Below are 20,616 nucleotides of genomic sequence, written 5' to 3'. Positions count from 1 at the left end.
ACCTGTTCAGTATTATAGATGAAATCTAAAAATGCTTTTGTGTACTTGTCTTCAGAACATGTGTGCCACCCAGTATCAGTGACATGCTGAGGAATTCTCAGTATGAAATGTACTAATCCTCATACCTCCAGCCTCACCGTTGCAAAAGTGGACAAACCTGCTAACTTAATTCCCTACTTGTTCTCTTCTAGGCAGATGCAAAGTCTCCTTGCACATGTTCCTAGTTAACTGAAGACAAACTAGCTTCAAAAACTGAAACTGCTGTTCCTTTGACAGTGCTTGAACAAAATGTTGTTACGGCTTATTAACATTAGCACAGTGTTGTGGTAATTACAGATGCACAAACTGCCATCAGGTTGCATCTGGCCAACTCGGAGAGTGTGTCTGCCTGCCAAAGATTGTGTTGACATGCCTACAGCAAGATAAAGGCAGGACAGTGCAAACATCCTCAAGTTAAAGAAAACCTAAACCAGTAAATCTAAATGGCACAGCATTGTCCTTATGCCACAAAATGCCCACACCTGTCAGGAAGAGGAGAACTGGAGGAAGACTTTTGACTCCAAGTAAATAGTTCCATTTGTCATAGGCTGTGACCATGTTGACATAAATGTATTGTTTACAGGCTTAAGCTGAGTTAAGGTCTCTCTGCATCATATTTATTCACATTTTCGCTGATGTCGTAAGCACAGCTAGCTTTGTCCAGAGTTGTACATATATGACCTAAATAGAGAATATGTCACGCAGAGCAATAAATTCAATTCAGTGTCCCAAGTATTTTTCATGGTATCCTAAAAGCTGAACCATCTTTTTGGACATTTGATGCTATTCCATAAATTCTGGGAAGCCACACTGACTGATATTCTAACTTTATTAGGGGCGTTTAATGTAGCACATTGCTCTGAGAGTGCCCATGCAGTTTATGTTCATGAAACAGCATCCTTTTGGAAGAGAGTCTGGTACCAGATTTAAACTGATATAACTAGAGTGAACGTGAGCTACCAGTGAGAAAGGAAACCCTGGCTTTATTAAATCATTAATACTTGAAAAGTGTTTTAAATTTAAAAGCAATTACTGTATCTTCAATCAAACTATATTTTTTTCCTTTGTAAAAATAAGAGACACTGAATCCAATAGATTAAATACCATTTCTAGACAATAGAATAGATATCCATTTAAACAGGGAAGAACTGTTTCATGAAGTAGTACGAGAGACTATAGTGTTCTTATTAGAACATTGCTAGCTGGCAGGAAACCTGGGTTCTCCCATTGTGAAGCTTTGTGGCAGTACAAATAACTATTTGTGCCTCAGGATTTTTACCTGTTAATATGGCCCAATGTATACTCTGAATCAACTAATTCAGGCAGCAGAAAGAAAGGGGAGACGTTAATGTTGCATCTTAGACATTAATCATTACTTAATATGTTGGATTTTGTTTTAATTCTGTCGTAGTCAGTGAAACAAATACCTGAATTTTACTGCTTTGTTTTTGCTAAAATTTGTTTCTCTGTTTTCACATCCACATCCTTGCTTTAATGCAGTATTTCTTTACAAAACAGAAGTTATGCCCTGTGGATGTTTTCTCTTTTTTTTTTTTCCTTAATTGTACCAAGAATCCTCACTTTATTGATGTGAAATGAAACATAAAGAAACTTGATCAAGGTCAAAGTCCATTGTGCATCCAGAATTTAGCTAGCTGTCCTGATTTCATTCTAGGATTCTTTAACAGTCACCCTGCTTTTTTTTATGATAAGATATGGAGTCAAAACTGACATTAAAATATGCAGTGACTGTAAATGGATTTCACTGTTGTCCTTTAGGATTGTGCATGCTAGTTCCAGCAGCTCTGTCTTAATTGGGCTTTATCTGAGGGTAGAGTGTTTGGTGGATGTGGTCATTTGGCATTCCTTTAGCATCCTTAGGAATATCCCCAGAAATCCTTATTTAAAATCCGCAAATTAGCAAGCGGAATGCTCAGGGCTTGCTGCTTTTCTTTTTTTTGGGTGGTGTTCTGTTTTGTTTGTTTGGGTTTTATGTTGTGTGTTGTTTGTTTCTTTTTTTTAAAGAAGACAAGGAAACAAAATAGAAATGTGTTTTGTGGTGGGAAAGTAGACTTGAGGGGAGGAGGAAAAAGGAAAACAAACACCACCAACACAAAACCAAAAACCCCACCCTACAGATTCCCTAAGATCTGTGTTTAAATGTTTTTTATGTTCCTCACTCGCTGTTCTGACACTGCATCAGAAATTACATTTTTGTACTTTTGAAATAATAGCTGTCATCATTTATGTCTTTGAGGAATGAAAGTGAATAACCAAATTGTTTTCTTTCCATGGCCAAGCAGGCTGTTTTGGTGGTCAAGGCTGGCTGTGAAATCTGAACTGGTAACGTTTTAGGTAGATGAAATTGGGTGAGAAATATGCTGTCAGTATTGATAGGCTCAGGATCTGACCAAACTTTTCTTCTTCTTTTTTGCTAACTTCATTTACTAAAATTGCCAGACTGAGTATCTGTTGTGTTGTGATTTCGTATGTTTTTGGAGTTAAGGTGGACCTACCTTTGTCTTCCTGAGTTTTGTTTCCTTTGAAATAAAAGTGGGATGGTGTTACACAGCTGTCTGTGTGTGAACCTCAAACACAATGAAATACCAGTACAAAAATGCTAAATTAATTGCTGGTAATGTTTCAAACACAGAAACAGTGAAATAATATTAGTTCCATCATCTGTTTATATATATATATAAAGGCAATAATATTACTTATGCAAGTGTTTTGAGCAAGCATTTTGCAGGGTGCCAAATGCTGGTACAACCTGTGTGGATTCTTTAATCCACCCACAGAGCAAAAATGAGGAGGGCAATGAAATGTGGCTTGGAACACACATTTCACTGATCCCCTAGCACAAATGCGAGAACAGAGTAATTAGAGGGGCAGAATTTATGTGTTCCCTGTCTTGTTTGTACACATAAGGGGTTATCTATTGCTGCAGATTGGATTAGCTGTATAAATAGCAGCATTATTTATTTAAAGTCAGGTCTCAAAGACTTGGAAAATAATAGTAGTAGAACAAGAAGGGCATTGTGAAAAGAAGAGAGGTACAGAGAATGCAGCTCTACCTGTGTACAGGTAACTCATGTAACCAGTGGATGCATTTAATATAGCAGAATTTCTTTTTCACTGCTGGCCATGTAGAGAGCTTCAGGCTCAATATTTGACCAGAAGCTTTAAACCTGTATGTCAGGGCGATTGAAATTACATACTTTAAACCAATTGTATCATAAATTTAAAAAAAAAAATCACCACCTCCTCCTGAGTATCTATGAATATTCATACTTCTTCCCCAGACAACTTGCAGAAATTTATGATGTGCCTTCCAAATAAACATGTAGAGTTGGTTCTTTGGAGTCAACAATACAACTTCTACTTAAGTTTTCTAGTGCTTGGATTTTGTTCAGTGTACTGTCAATTAGGTACTGAAAGGAATGTTTTGGGAAGCTTCCCTGGCTACATCCATGGTGTCATAAGAGGCACAAACAAGTGGCTCTGCAGAGGTTCATCAGTGGTCTGAGATACACTACTCCTCCTCCTTGGTTCCACAGGGCTAAAAAGAACAACGTTTCCTCTTTCCTATGGAGACTACTTGGATGAAGAAAAGTATGACCTATACTCACCCAAAAAAGTTCAATTATGATTAATATTGATAGCATTTACCACTGAAGTAACTCCATAAAGAAAGGTAGTATGCCTTGGTCAAAGATAGTAGGACACTTCCTGGTTTTGATTGTTTTTGTGTGTTTTTTTGTTTGCTTTTTTTTTAAACTTCTCTATTCAGTTGGATCCTTAATAAATATTTTTTAATTTCTTTGATCTTTAATTAGCATCTTCTCAAATCAGGCTTTTTTGGGGGAAGTTGAAATCTAAATGCTTGTAAGTTTGTGTGTCATTTAAATACTTCTTGAAAATGATGTATCTTACTAAAAAGTATCCATTTGTTACTTAAATGAAAATGACTTTGGTTTTTTTTCTCATGTTTAAATAGGCTGCCTGGCAAGAACACTTATAATTATATTAGAAGTTACAATTTGCTGCATGTAATATGTATCTTGATTTTTCTAATCTCTATTGTTGTTTTTTCAGGCTAAATCTGTCACTTTAAATTTGATGGTTTATTTAATCTCCAGTCTTAAATGCAGCCTTCTAAACGAGGGATCTTTTTGAGTGCAAAGTTCGTTGTCATGTTGCTAGTGTGTGTTTCTGACCAGCATGCAAAGTAGCTTTAATCCATACATTCTTTTTTTTCCTTACTGGGATAGCTGCCAGATCTATGTCAGCGATTAACTTCTGAATGTGTCAGCTGTAACAAATACAGTTCATTGTTTCTTGACTAGTTAACAGCTAGTTAAAAGGCAGGAACAGCTCAAATGAAAGAGGAGTACTGTACATTTTGTATCTAAAATATTTGGGCTGTTAAAACTACTTAGAGAAAGAAGAAAATCTAGGATTTAGGTGGGATTTTTTTGGTAGACAAAAATACTTGGCTGATTCTTCAAATAAAAAAAAAAAAAACAACCAAAAACCCCAAACAAACCACCAAACCCCAGATCACTGGATAATGAAGTTACGATGAAATTATTTTCAGTTACAGGTAATTATCAATGAAGGGTTACATAATTCAGTATTTAATCCTCTTTTTCACTCATGTGAAAAGCAAAACTGTGTCGTTCCCCCCTCCCCCCCAAAAAAAAACCCAAAACAAAACACAAAACCAAACCCAACCAAATAAACAACATCAAACAACCTACAAGAAATTTCTCTCTAACTGTTAGAATAAGATCTGAGACATTGGTTAGAAAGAGTATCACAATAAAGGAAAATACCTTGACTTAATTTTCATACTGTCACATTCTCTAATTATCTGGAGCAAAGTGCAAAATCTGTTTAGAGGGTAGAGTTAATGATATTTTTCATCCCCACAGACATACGTTTTGAAATTATTTTTTTTTTTTTGCAGACTCTTTGCACAAAGTCACAACTTTTATGTTCATGTTTTGTTTATGTTATGTTCGGCAAACCTTCCTGTGCAAGTGAATGTGCATGGTTTGCTGTAAGCATTTTAAAACCAGTGTGTTTTATTAGTTCTTTAATCTTCATGTAGACCTTTTTCCTAAATTAAACTATTGCAACAGAAGAATTTTGCAATTCAGACCATAATTTTTGTATATGTAGGACTTTCTGTAATTTTTAAAAGTTGTTGTTCTTAATGTTCTGTCTTGTTGAGCTGAACGTGAAGATACTGGTAGTAAATGAAGACAAAAGGGGCTGCTGTATCTTGCATAAGAGAGCAGATTCAGTTGTTTTCTCACAATGATGCAGAATTGTTTTTGTTGACTAGCTTGCTTGAGCCCTGTTATTTTCTAGTTGCATAAGTGAAAGGTTTGAGTGTCCTATAAGGCAGAGGAAGCCATGTAACAAAATGTCGGTAACCTAACAAAAGGGGAGAATCTCTACTGCTACATATGAAACCAACCAAAAACCTCACAGGAAAACACAAATCAGGATCATGCTGAATGTGTGCTTAAGCAATTGACAGTGAAATATACTGCTGTGTGAATTTTTAAATGCAAGGAAACTTGTGGAAAAATTTGTTTAACATTTTATTTTAAAGTAAGTTAGGTGTTTTAAGAAAGTGAAAGTGAAGGAGAAATAGTTTGGTATATCTAGAAATCATAGACTTTCTGTAGAGATTTGTGGAATAAAATGCTACCTCTCAACTTGTTGACAGTAGCGTGGTCTAATCAGAAAGTAGTAACTACTCCCAGTGTACAGATTGTGAATCTACAGTCCCAGTCCTTCAGGACTTACTCTCCTGCTCTGTGCCACCCCCACCCTCATTCCCCTAGTTTCCTTCTTACACAGGAGTAATGTTTCCTTTAAAAAGGGATTCCAGACAGTGTGTTCCACTATACATGAATCAGAACTTTTTTATATTTGTAGTACACTATTCTCCGTATCTGTTGAATACTGGTTGAGTCATAAGTGGGATTTGTTTGTATACCCTCAATTTACTCAGTGTGCATGGTAGAAGACAGGAGTGGCACTTCCCTCTTGCCCTCTTCATATTATAGTAGATCTGGAGCCTTTGGAGAAAAAAATTGAAAAAATAAATCAAGAATTTCAGTAATTTCTGTCTGATATACAAACTGTTATCAACTCAAGTTATAAACTTATAGCTTGTTTTTTTCTGAAATCTCAACCACCTTCATCATTTCCTACTACTGATTTTTGTAACTCTTCTTGATCATGCTGGTGACTGTGAAACACATTCTGAGGTATCCCATGCATTCTTGAATCCAGGATCTTTGAAATTAGTTACTGCAATGCCAAGATTTTGTAAGGAGGGAAAGAGGAACTAAAACGGGTAAAGAGAAGGTGAATTTTTGGAAATAGATAGGAACATTTCTGCATTGAAAGTGGAAGCCAAAATGAATGAGCAGGTAATATCAATCCTGTGATCTTGAACGGAACTGAAGATTCAGTGGCAAATACTATACCTTTGTTTAAAAGCTAGAGGAAAGATGCCTGGCCAGTACAAGCTTGCTGCTCTAACAAATAGTGGGCAAGACTGTGTGTGTTCAAATACATTCATCTCATCTCTTTTAAATATAAATAACTTTATGTAGTTATGCCATTGTCCCAGATTGCAATGAAATCTATTTTTCTAAACATTCTTTACAAGTCTGGTAATCCATTTTCAAGAATAAATGTTCATGCAAGATGAGAAAGAAGGCATTAGAGCATGCAAGAAAATGGGCTTGTTTATTTTAAAGTGAGGAGGGGATATTTCTGGAGTCTCTAAATTCTAGAGTTGTAAGTGGAAGGAAGGAGAATTACTCTTTAAGTTAAACTGTGCTTGGTGCAAGATTGAATGGATTTGAACTGACTGGACAATTTTAGTCTGAAAATGTAAAGTTCCATCCATAAGAGCAAGGAAAACATGGAACAGCTTTTAAAATAACGTTTGTATAAAACCTAAGTGACTTTAAGAAGGAGGTAAAGGGATTTGAGAGGGATGTTGTAATGTTGTGCCTACAGGGGGACACTAGAATCTTTTACCCCCAGAAGTGCTGTTCTCCTGCATTCTTGAGTTAGTTTTGTAACTAAACCCTGAAATTTCTCCTTTAAGTTTGTATTTAGTAAGTTTAAAGTTTAAAGTACATTTAAAGTAAGTTTAAAGTAAGTTTAAAGTACATTAAAATTAGCTATTTAATTTCACTCATGTCATGTTCTGATTATGAATTAGTGATGATTAATTAAATCCAAAAATTTGAAATTGAAAACAGCTTGCATTTAATAAGTAAGTTGAAGATATGACTGTAGAATCTACTCCTGTACACTAAAAGAAATGCTTTCTAAATGCTTTGACTTCACAAAATAAGTAGCAGTTCTTAAATAATGGAAATAATAAGAATGATGACCATTAGAAAACACAAAAGCATGAGTTTTCCACGGAACTGACATGAACTCTTCTGGGGATCTTTAAAGAAGTATCTGGTTTTTAGAGAAGTCCTACCCAAATAAGCTTCACCAAGCTGTCACTGAAAATATGAAATCAAATATCAGTATTTGTATTCTCTGTGGAGATGACCTGAGAAAGTAACTCACCCTGAAGAGCAAGAATTTTACTTGTGACTCTTGTCTATGTTTTTAAAGAATTAATGATAAGGTGCTGGAGAATCATTGAACTATCTGCAAAAAGAAATATTCAGAATTGCTGTTTCCATTAATTAGTCATAAGACAGTTATGAAATATAAAATAACTTCATTCTGCGAAGTTGTTATAGGTGGAAGAATATTAAAAAACAGCTGATTCTTTAACATACTTTGCAATGTTTTCATGAAGGAAATAAAAATAGATGCTCTGCAACTTACAGGAATTATATGACTACAGTACTGTAATAAAAAAATGTGTTGGTTAGAAAGACATCAGTAGATGGGCATATTTGGTAGAGGTACTTGAGACTATAATTTCCTGGACTGTAAGAACTTTGCAGCAAGTCCTTGGTAAGTAGTTTCATATTAGCAGTATATATAACTAACAAGATTCTAATAATTTATATTGGGAGGGCAAGATACAATTGCCAGAACTCAGATCACATTTGACACATCACAACTGCCAAATTTCTGAATTCTCCCTATGGTAATTTTACCAATTTCTTCAACTGAGCTGTGTGTTTGGTTTTGGTGGGTTTTGTTGGGTGTTTTTTTTTGTTTGTTTTTGTTTTTTTCTCCTGGCCTTCCCCAGGCAGTACAGAAAGCTTGAACCCAGAATATAGACAGATATTCTCCTAAAATATATTGTATTTATGCTTTCAATTAATGCTATAGAAGCAAACCTAACTCAGAAAAAGAGAGAATCATAGTCCCCACAAGTAACTTACATTCAAAAAGTCAGGATCTTTAAGATTCTTAAAAAGCAAGGACAAGTGGAAAAAGATTTTGTTCTGGAATGCTTGATATCTTCTCTTATGAAAAAGCACTCAGGACACACAATTTGTCTGTGGCAGACAAGGTTTTCCAGTCTTTGTTTTTCCCTGTTCATCAACTTATAATTCCTTGAATGCCTTTTTACTTCAGTGTTAAACTTGGACCCTACTATACCATCAGAAAACATGGATAACAATTTGAAGTAGATGAACTTTTGCAAGTTTGGAAGATGCTACTTTGTTATTGCTTGCATGTAACTACTCTTCACATTGCAACCTTGTATACCTATGTATCAAATACTAGAATAATACTGAGTGTTCTCAAGCTTCTGGAAACATCTGATCTCTAAGTCTGGTCCATGTTCAAATGCTTTTCCAGGCTCACATTAAATCATTAAGTGGTATCATAACTCCAATTTAATATATCCTTAGTCAATACATCTCATCAGTGATTCCTTATTTGATCTTTTTACAAAATAATAAGCACAGGATGTCCATCTGCATTCTTCAAACACGCTGGGCTAGGTTTAACTCAGTGAGAGACTTCCAATTGAGAAATAATTGGCTGCTTTTAAGAACACCTCTGAAACACGAAATCTTCACTTTGACAGTTTACTCTCCATTTTATGATATGTTAAAACATGTGTCTAAGGAATACGATGGGTTCAAGTTGATTCATTTGTGTTTATTCCCTACTTGCAGTGTCATAATTCTGTATTTGAAAAAAGGTAACAAAGTATAATTAAAAAGAGTTAATATCTCTTGTGATATTGATAACACTTACATTGTGTTCTCTGCCCAGAGAGGAAATTGTGTTACAAATCAAAGTAAAAAGAACACTCAAATGCATACTATGAAAAGATTGATATAAAAAAAGAATGTAAAATGGGTGCTCTCAAGACAATTATATGTGAAGATGACTTTTTTAATGTTCTGAAGGATTAAACCAAAGCAAAATTGTAATAAAGAATAGAGAATGTCATCCTAAATATAAGAAAAGACTGATGCCTAATTTTAGTTTTTGTGTAATATAGCTGAAAAAATATGTAAGTACACAGCTAGACATGCGAAGTAGCCATGCATTTTTCATATGAGAAACTGTCTCTGTCTTTGCTTTGATATGCAATTTGAATTAAAGCTAAATTGGAGGTTCAATGCTTTTAACTTTGTTTTGCCATGGAGCCAGCTGTAAACTTTTCCACCAACCTAACTCCTTATAATACTCCTGATAGCAAATCTTTTCTGTTGGTGCATGCCCTTGGAAAAAGGAGGAGTTAATGAAGATGAGAGTATGTTCTAGCTACTACAGTATCTTTGGCTGGAAATACCCAGCTAAATGCTGATATGGGGTCTTCCCTGTTTCTCAGCCTTCTTTGCCTTTTCCTCCTTGTTTTCATTGCCTACCTTCAGTAAAGACTTAATGATGAAATAAATGCTTGCTTTTCCTTCCTGTTATCAAAACCACAAAGGTGCATATGAGTGGATTGCATTGCTAGCATAGGTCATGAAAAATGCAGGGTGACTCTATTACATCATTCAAATGTTGTATTTGGTTGGTTGTTTTCTAAAGTGGTTTGTATTCCTTTCAAAAGTACATGTTGTGTTGTGAAGCTATACAGTACAAGTGGCATGGCAGACCTTGAGGAAAACCATGTGCTGTTCCCATATAACACTCTAATCTGTCTCTGTGAAGGGAGCAGTCAGGTATTGTCTTTGACAACTGGCTTTTTTTACTACTATCACTAGAAATATACACTTGTCTGATTTCTGTTGGATGTGTTAGAGAAGCAGCAGTTGTCTAATCAAACTCATGACCTGATTGCCTCAAATTACTTTGTCTATTGTTTCTGTTACTCATTCACATATACACACCCTCCTTCAGGTGAAATAGTGTAGTGCTGCAGAATTGCACTTGAACTGGTCCTCCAGTTTGGTGACTGCTGCTGAGCCTTTATAAAGGATTTCTATATATTTTGAATTTTTAAGATCAAATCTGAGAATAATTTTAGATTTATTTTTCCAATTATTGGCCCTCATGTATGTTAAAGTTGGCAGTAGGTAGAAAATATATGCAAGAGTTAAGTAGTTTAATTCGGGTTCCATTTTCATTGACTTTTTAAAAAAAATTACCATAACAATTTTAGGTTATAGAATTCTTCCTACTGTCTCTTTACATAAATAGGTAGTTTCTTATTAAATTGTCTCCACCTGGTGGCAGTATGTCATAGCTAGCAACAGAGTAACAAGCAGAACTGGAGCATTTATTTATTATTTTTTTTCTTTACAGAAACATAACATCAAAGCTAGTTAAATCAGATGAGTCATTTATTGCTTAAAAAATCCCGTAGATGTGCTTAAAATATTTTAAAGCTTAACCGTGGTGTCTTCTATGTAATTTCATGTAAGCTCTATATGGATCTTTAACTGATAAGTATCCCACATGTCAATGCCTTCAAAGCACAAGTCTGTGGCCAAAAGCTCTGTTAGCATAACTCTGTTAGTGCCTGCATTACTTCAGTTCAAAAGATCAATGCAAGTATTTCGATGGGTAATGCCAACACTCAAGTGTTTCCCATATATGATGCTAATATTCCTGCAGCTGTAAAATATGGATCAGGTTGTGCAAAGTTTGCATAAAATACAAAGAAATGCTCTTTGCTGAAGCATGGAATTACTAGTTTTCCTCATTGAAGAAAGAAAACATTTCTAGAACAAGCACAGTATCAACCTATCTTTTCAAAATATGGTTTTCAGAACTTGCCTACAAGACTTCATATCACAGCTGTCAGAACAAGGTTTAAATTGGAAGCTATACAAGGAATTCTGTATAATTTAAGGGAAGTACTACATATGACTAAGATTTTTACAGAAAAACATAATTATTTGGTTATCCATAACTGAGTGGTTATTTTGTCTTACAAATAAAGTTATCTTTTACTTGTTAGAAACTTACATCTTAAAACTAAAATTTGAAGAGTACTCCAGAGTAATTCTGAAGGTTCAGTTGGAGAGAAATTTAGATACTATGCTGTATTTCCAGAAAGTCTTATGACCAAAGGAAACTACAGCATCCCTGGATGGTGTAAAGTGCTTTCACTAGCTTAATTATTGTATTAAATGTTCTGTTAATATCAGGAGAGAATTCTAAGGCAATAGTTACGTTTTTTCCTGTGGAAAGTACTTTTTTTTTTGTCAAAAAATAAATCTCAAACCCAGTTGTAGATACTATAGCCTGAAACTACAGTGGTCATGGATATATTTACTTTGATTTTGCACCCACCCAAAAAAAAGTTACTGTCCAAGCACCTTTGATCAGAGCTAGTTAGCTTTTGAGGACTTGTAGAAATCATGTTTTGCTAATTGAAAAGCTTTTAAATGTATCTGTTTATATGTATTATGATTTGTCATCTGTTAAGTTTATAAACATTGAATCAAGCACAATTTTTTTATTGTCTTGTTTTTGTTTTGTTTTTTTTTTTAAATTGGCCTTTACTTCACCTTTTCAAAGAAGTTAGCCTTTTTATTATTGAGTTTAGGTGGTAGCATGTGTTACTTTGTTGAACAGTCTTTATGCAGTGTGATTTCTTTTGATATAGCTATTTACAAAGTATACTGGCTTGTGATGAGTTCTTTATTAGTTTAAACATAATTGTAAGGAACTTACAGCTTGAGAACCTCGTATGGGAAAGCTAAAACATTTTTTTTACAGATGGGGCGGGGGTGGGGGGAAGAACTGGCTGTCACAATCTAAAAAGAAGCTTGTGTCTTTCTGGCAAAGTGCATGCGTTCTTCTCAGACCTTTACTTCGTGTATGCGTAGGTTTTTGGTGTGGTGTGGATTTTCTTGGGTATTTATGTCTGTATAGATACTATCTAACCCATCACTCTGGGTGAGAACTAAAGAATCCACATTGAAGTCATCTTACACTTAATAGGCCACAGAAACTGTGGTCTATATGCACTAAATAGAGCAAGGGACACAGGATAGTTAATTACTTGCTGAAAACATCACTTCTGTGCAGTGTGACTTAAAATGTTCGGTTGTACTTTCCTTATTTTTTCTATAGTGTAAGGTGCATAAAATATGAATTCAGGGAAGAAAGGGGACAGCCAGAGTCCCAACGAAGTAAATAATATTCACATAGCAGAACAACTAATCTTTCTTAAAAGTCAAGCCATACATCTGGGAATACTATGTTGATTTGTTATGTCGCATTCCTCTAAAAGAATTGGTTGAGGCAATGTTTTTATTAGGATCTCTTTTCTCTTCATAGTAAGCTTTTGTGTGGAAAAAGGCTTCCATTTTTATTTGATCCATCAAGTAGTTCCTAGGCTGTTAATGTATTTCTGATTTTATCAATAGTTATATTTTTTTGCTAGTTATTATTTAAGAGCTATAAAAATGAAATTAATATTAAATCAAGAAAGAAGACTGATAATTACCTTCTTTTATATGCTAGTGTATTTCAGCCTGCAGTTGTTGAACTGACTGGCTTTAACTAACTAGATGTGGTAGTATCAGCTATAGGGTAAATGTGATAAAACTATGCTTGTTAATGAAAGTGAAGTTCAAGCAATGAAGAATTTCCTGCTTTGTTGATTTGCAGATTTTCTTATAATAAAAGCTATTACTTCTTGTAGCTTTTTTAATCTTACGAAAGTGATAAAATAAGAAACACTGAAAATTTGTTGGGGAAAGTTTCATTTGCATGATAGAGATCTTCAGCTGGAAACTTAAGGCCCAGGTCGGGTACTATGATGTCTTCATACTGCTTTAGAAGTTCAGACCACCAGATCCCCAGTTGCCCATTTTCTTTCAGAAATTTGTACCACTTGTAAGGCTGATGCTTTATGCTGTCCTTCTGGGAAAGCAAGAAGGCTTCTCCTGGGGCCTGCTCATTCCTCTTTACTTGTATGGAGTGAAGCGATGTAGCAGCCCTGTGAGACTTCTCTTGCTTTTTGTATATAGGCTTATAGGAAGCCTGTGAGTGCCTTATTACCTCAGCAGAGGTCCACATCTTGAGTCACATTCATGTCTTGGTGGTTAGTTTTTACTTTAGCAGAGTCGGTGTTTGTTGGTGTGCAGGCATTTTGGTGGTTGTCTTGAGATGTGTGGGATTTTTTTTGCATGCACCTGAAGAGGACTTTGCTGCCCCTAAAGTATGAATGGAGGCACACAGGAACTGATGCTTTCGCAGAATTCAAAAATCCTTTATTTAAAACACGGCTCTGACAATGCACAGCCTAAATTTTGAACAAGTTCTTAAACCACAGAATATCTCCAACCCGACCTTGAACACTTCCAGGGATGGGGCATCTACAGCTTTTCTGAGCAACCTGTTCCAGTGTCTCACCACCCTCATTGTTAAAAATTTCTTCCTTATATCCAGTATAAATGTACACCCTTTCAACTTAAAATTTTGCCCCTTCTTCTGTTGCTAGTGGCCTTGGTAAAAAGTCTCTCTCTGTCTTTCTTACAAGCCCCTTTTATTGAAAGGTGGCTATGAGGTCTCCCTGGAGCCTTCTTTTCTCCAGGCTGAACAGCACCAACTCTATCAGCCTTTCCTTATGGGAGAGGCGTTCATATCTGATCATTTTTGTGGCCGTCCTCCAAACCCGTTCTATATTTACAGTACTCGAAAATAACAAGACTTTTTGAATTTTTGCTGCTTGCTGTGTTGAGGAAAGAAAAACAAGGAGCCTTTGAAGTAACAGTTGTTAAAGTAGACAATAATAGAATTCAGATATTTGAAAATCTTAAAGCAAACCCAACAATTATTAGGTTAATACCTGAGCAAAATTGATAGCAAATAAATATTCAAGTACTTTATTACCTCTGAAAAACTGACTAGTAATATAATCTTTCACTACTGTAAGAGTATCTGAAATAGTAGAGTAAAACATAGTGTTTAAATTAATTTCTTTATTATAGAAAAATCATTTGTTCAAATCGTATGTACTTGAAGCCTGTGAAGTTCTTATGAAACATGGTAAGAAATAATAAAACCCTTGTGGAATTGGCTTGGGAATCTCCTTACGTAATACTTCAATAGCTGTGTAATTTAATACTTTTGGCCACTTCTTTCTTTTGACTGTAACATCTAATTGCTCATAACATACTGTGCTCTTACCTTGGCAAATTTGTTACTGTTTACAGTGAAAGCGAGAGATTGTTTTAAGCCTTTTCTTCCTGATTTTTCTCAGTGGTGCCCCCCCCCAACCCAACCCAAGCAATTTATTAGGGTAAGTACAACAAAATATAACCAAACAACTGTATTTTTTGAAGTAATGTAGTGATGTTCTTTGTTCTTCTGTATGGGGTATGAGAGTTCAACTAAGTTTGTAATGGAGCTTATTCTAGAAACTGACTTCTAAGCCTTAAGATACTTAACTATGCCACAAATAGGCTGTGAATTTACGCATACTCTTTGTATTGTCTGTTTAGACTGATCTTTAGTAAAAATTCTTGTGCTGTGGCATGTAACTTGATTTCTTCATATTTTAATATCGAAGAAATTCAGCAAATTAAGCAACTGAGTGTTCATACGGTGATGTACTTTTACCTATGCACTTGCTGCTACCTCCAAAAAGAACTGCATAATCAAGTTATGTGGGAAATATCTTAGGGTGGTGTAACATACTAACTCTTAAACAATATGGTACCACATCCCTGTTGAGGCTTAAGGAGTTACTTCTAATTGTACAGAGACTGGTTTATAGGCTGGTGCTAATAAAGGAAACTTCTGCAAAATATAAGTACAGCAACAAACTTTTTCCTCCTTCAAAAGCATTGGAATATATTGAGCTTTAGCATTCTTCCAGTAAAGGTATAAATGCACTGAAACAACCATGGCATATCCTTGTCTGGGCACTCTTTTTTTGTATATTATTTTCTAACAGAGAAAAATCTTTATGAATGAGTGTAATATTTTTTGAATAATCATGATTATGCAGCGCCATTTTAAATATATTGAATTATTTGTACTTTTCTGTGGCCTCTAAGTCAAGACAGGACAATAAGGTAAAACTTTAGATTACTGCTTAATTACTAAAAGAGTAAAACTAGGACAGATAGTTTATTGCTGATGTTGCCAGGATGTGTTTATTTGGGGGAGACTGAATCCATACTATGTCAGAAAGACAGATGAACTCTTAAACACTCAATAGGTTTTCTGGTGGTTCTCAGTCTTGGAGTTCATCCAAGTGTATTTCATGGTGTGTCTTAATAAAGCACCTGGTACTTTGATGCTTAGTGTTGATGCAAACTTTACTCCCTGTAATAACAGTGCTGTTAAGGAACATGAAGCCTTGAGGTTTTGTTGTTCATTGGCTGGGTTTTTTTCCTAAGTTTCTAGGCTTAAAAAGTATATAAATGATATTTTTAATGAATTTATGACCAAAAAAAGTGTTGAAATAAAGTAGCTACACTATTTTAGAAAAGTATATGCTAACTTTTAATAAGACTGAAATTTTAACTGCCTAAGCCACTATGCATTTCTGGAAAGTTATAAAATAAAGCTTAGTAACAGTTTGTAAAATAAGTCAGTGACAGGTGCAGCTTCTCAATTTAAATGAGTATTTTGAGGAATCCCCTTAATACCTAGGACTCATGTTTGTGTTCCATAATCATTCTCAAATCAGATCTATATTGCTTGCATATGTAACATTGCTGTTTATGACTTTGTTGCCCGTTTTTACTTCTGTGTACCAATTATAGCCATATTTGTGGTGTAGAGTAAAACTAATAATGGTTTAAAATTAAAGTAGGATCTCAGCCTACATTGTTTTTTCATTTAGTAATCTATATTGAAATTCTGGGTGGTGTTGTGGTTTTGGTTTTTTTGTTGTGTTCCCCCCGCCCGGCCCCCTAAAGTGCTAAATACCTTGTAAATAACCACCTCAGAATTCATATTATGATAACCTGGATAGGTGGCAAGGTACATACAACAATAGTTCTACATTGTACTGATTTTGAAGGGTTTAGAAATGACATAATTTGTCTTTGGGCTCTTCAATTGATTCCAACAAGAATAAGTTAATGTAAAAGTGTAGTACTGAAATTATCTACAGATTCTGGTGTGCATATCTTGTAATGCTCAGAGGGACCTCTTGTAATACTTGACATGTACCATCATATGATCAGACCTACATCCAGTCAGTAAAGCATATGCTACTTTAGACATCTGTGATCATAGCAAGACAGTTTTGCTTTTGTTCCAGGTGCAGAAAATGCTATATTGCTGAGTTCCATCTGTCTGTAAACTTTCAGAGGAAAGCTTGCATGCATACAGAGGAAAAGAAAGAAGGAATCTTACCCTTACAAATAGCTGTAACTCATTAAACTTGTAGTCTGTGTGCATGATCAGCTTGGGGATTAAAAATACCCATATACCCATCTCTAGCTTGGAAATGAGCAGTAGTCAGTTCAATAATCTAACAAATCATTCTTTAATGTACCTAAAAGTTTTAACCTTCTGTCAGTCACAATAATGGAAAAATAGGACAAATCTAAGAGGATGAAGAATGGTAGATTTTTATATTTCTGGATAGGTTTGAGGGAATACAGCTGAAAGATGTTTTGAGATTCAGCATAAGCCTTTTCACAGCACAGAAAACAAGTTAGCTGTATGTGATAGATAGGAGGATCAACTGTAGAGAAGGCAAAGGAATTTGAGCAGCTCTGAAAATGTTCATGTCCCATTTCCCGGTCATGGGGAAAGCTCAAACCTTTGTCCTTAGCTGTCACTGGCTCCTGAACTCTGTGTGTTGCAATGTTGAACAATTACATGGGGAATATGTGGCTCTCTTCTGTCATGCCTGTTGCTTTTGCATTCTTGAATAAACCAGTCCAAATCAGCCCTGCCATTTGTGTTGGGTATATGGTTATCCTGGTCACCAGGTAGCAAGTGATCTTACTTCTAAGACACCCTAGTATATTTCTGCTGTTCTGGTAGGCTCTGTTTGCTCAACTGTTAAGCATTATAGCACTGTGAATAATTATACAACCATTACCTCAAAAGAAAAAGACTTTTCGATTTCTGTTGTGTGAAAACTTAATATAACATAGTTTGGTGATGCAGATTCTATTGGCCAAGCACTAGATTCAGATAGATGTAATTCTTACAGGTGGAAAATATGGAGTGGGGGGAGGAGCAATGTGGTTTGTGATAAAGCCTCTGCCTGCAATATACCAAAATCCCCAGGGTCAAATACATTTTATTTTAAAATGGAACAACTGACAAAAGCCTGGAGAGTAAATATATTTGAGACCTCTGATATCTTGTTCTTGTAGCTTGGGTGTTGATGTTTTGGGTTTTTAATGTCAAAGATTTTCTTACCATCATATAGAATACCACTGATCTTTATCGAAAAACTGCATTAATAATGTTCTTTAAAAATGTTCAATTTCAAGATAAACTTGAATGTAGAATTGTGGCTTGGCAGATCTGTCCCTAAAGCAGAAGTTAATTCTGTCTTTCATTCTGTCCTTCACTACTTTAAATGTCACCTGATAGAAAAATTAGAGAAGAACTAGCTTTAAACTGTGTCCTTTTACACTTGAAACTTTAAAGGCAGAAAGCGAAACATCCTATATGGAGTAATAATGAATTGACTCCACAATTATGTTTACCAGTTCAGTTAAAATGGAACAAACATTTGTTGTTATTAGGGTTGACAACTTCCATAGTCCTTAATACTAGTGGAAGGAAAGAGATAGTAGTCATTCCCAAAGCTTTGCCAGCAGAAATATGTTGTCTGTGGGGGTGGTGTCTTCCTTCACCTTGGGTCTACCTGGAGTATATTTAGTGTTTACTTTAAATCAACTGCTTATTTACTTTTTCTTTGTGTGTTGGTGCATTTGGGTTTTTTTTTGTTTTGTTTTGCTGGTTTGTTGGTGTGTGTGTGTTGGGTTTTTTTTTTTAAGTTTTCCTAGGGTCATTCATTGCTTTGTTAGAGTTGTGGACTAACCACAGGCATTATGACTGCAAGAAGTTCAACTAAAGCTAAAATTAATTTAGGAAAATGTCACCTGACCACTAGATGACTGCTGCCACAATTAAAATAAACTAAAATCAGCTCAGGCCAATACAAGTCCAGAGAAGTCTGTTACCAGAGAAGTGAATATAAAAATCATATTTACTTAATACATCTATATATCATAAAGAGGAACAACTCATGAATCTACTTCTTAGTCCTTAACTTTTACTATACATTTTTCTTTGGAACTCTACCATCCTTCTTAAATTCTCTTTTTCTATTTACGGATTTTTTGCATGGTTCCAAGACAGCATGAAAAACTACCCATTTCAGTGAAAGATTAAGATTCAGTTAACATTTACAGGGACGTCCTTCTTTTTTCTCCAGGTAAGTGTGCAAGTAAAAGTGAAAGAATGTTACACATTCACCTTACCCAAAAATGAACTTCTAAAAAGCAAAATGGCAAATGATTTTGTATTTGCCTTTTCTCATTTCTCTGTGAAAAGCTACTTTCTCCAAGTAAGAGTCGTTAGGCAAATCTGCATGGCAAAAAGTATGTTTCATTATCGGGATTGTTTGTAGAATTAAAGTAGTGAATTATAGTTCATACAGCAAATGCATTCATCATGTGGTATTATGTGACCTTTCAAAAGTGAATGACAACTACAGTCCTTATGTTCTACAATGTGTAAATTTCACAGCAGTAAAAGAGTAAAAATCTGCAAGTTCTATGTGTGTGTTTTTTCTTGTTATATCATATGTTTAAGTGACCATGAAAATTCATCCTTTGGTAAGTTGCTATTTGGTTTTAGAATAGCTATTTCTTCTAATGTGTAGATCTGCTATTGCAGTGTCTCTATTTTATTTAAGCTTAGTGGTAAGTATGATCATTAAAGATCAGGGGAACTAGGAGTTTATAGCAAATTTTATTTTTTCTCCCTGGTGAAATAACTTATTTAACATATTTTAAATCCTTCATCTAGTTTCACTACAAAAAGATACCCAAAGTTACCCAATAGATGCAACTGACTGGTTTACTTCCCAGAAAACAGTGGTTCATTCAAAAAGTGGAAATCGCTTTGCTTGCAATCAGCCTCCAATATTTGATAATGTTGAACTTGAATCATTATTCCAATACTTCAGTTTTATTCCTCTGAAGTTCACCTGCAGTCAGTGGAACATGTATTCTTTTAATATAATTCAAAGAAAATAAGTAACTGAAAACCCATAATGCCCTTATGAGGGACACAGTGAGCAGACTCTGTTAACTGTATATACAATAATATATATTGTATGTATAGATTTCTGCTTATTTACATATAAGCTTAGTAGTGGACGAAGGTTAAAGACAAAAATCTATGCTTGAAAGAAATTTTCATCACTTAATTTTGTAAATTGATAGAAGTCTGAAATTAAGCTTTAGAAGTTAGTTATCTGTTTCATGTAATGACTTGAAACAGAAAATGTTCTCGTGCAAGCACACTTTAGTGGTCCTTGGAGATTTTGTCATTCCTTCGACAATCTATTTTAGTTTTCTGGTTTGCAGGAGACCATTGGCAATATTCTCTCATTTCTTCCAGACAGTAATTAATTTTGCCTTTTCATTTAAAACTAGTAACAGCTTTCCACCTTAAATTCAGTGAAAGAAAGCAGTTTGCAGAAACATTATCTAAAGATACACAAGGAGAATAAATAGAAGTTTTAAAAGTGCCAGAGTACATTATTTAGTTCTCCTAACTAGACATCCATTTATGCAGTTCTTTAAATGCAATAGTGCCTGGCTGACTTAGGTAGCTAGATCCTTTGCAAATCTAATTCAATCAAAAAAGTAACTGCTGAAGTTAATTAGCTAACAGTGGAGTCTGCTGTAACATTTGTGTTTTTTTGGGTGATGATTGTGGTTTTTTTGAGATGCAAAATTAGAAGTTTTCTATGCTCTGGGTTCTCTTCTGCACATCCTTCCAAACTACTTTTACTCTTTCTGGAATAATTTGAATTAGTTATAATAATCAGTGATGTTTTATAGAATGTTATTACAAGTACTCCAAATCTTCCATGGTTGGTGGGTTTTTTTTTGGGGGGTAGGTTTTCTATTTGCTGTTTTTCATTTGGGTTTGGTTTGGTGGTTTGTGTTGTGTATGTTTTAGGTGTGTTTTTGT

At 34.9% G+C, this 20,616-nt stretch overlaps 1 protein-coding gene across 2 annotated transcripts in view; it reads left to right on the top strand.

Annotated features, from left to right (window-relative positions):
* NCAM2 (neural cell adhesion molecule 2) overlaps nucleotides 1-20,616 on the top strand; it is a 316,785-nt gene that overhangs the window by 18,816 nt on the left and 277,353 nt on the right. The window lies entirely within an intron of this gene.

This window comes from Falco punctatus (genome assembly GCF_963210335.1).
Source record: "Falco punctatus genome assembly, chromosome: 2".
Taxonomy (NCBI): Eukaryota; Metazoa; Chordata; class Aves; order Falconiformes; family Falconidae; genus Falco; species Falco punctatus.
The sequence above is the reverse complement of the archived record's forward strand: the minus strand, read 5'-3'. Positions and strand labels throughout refer to the sequence as shown.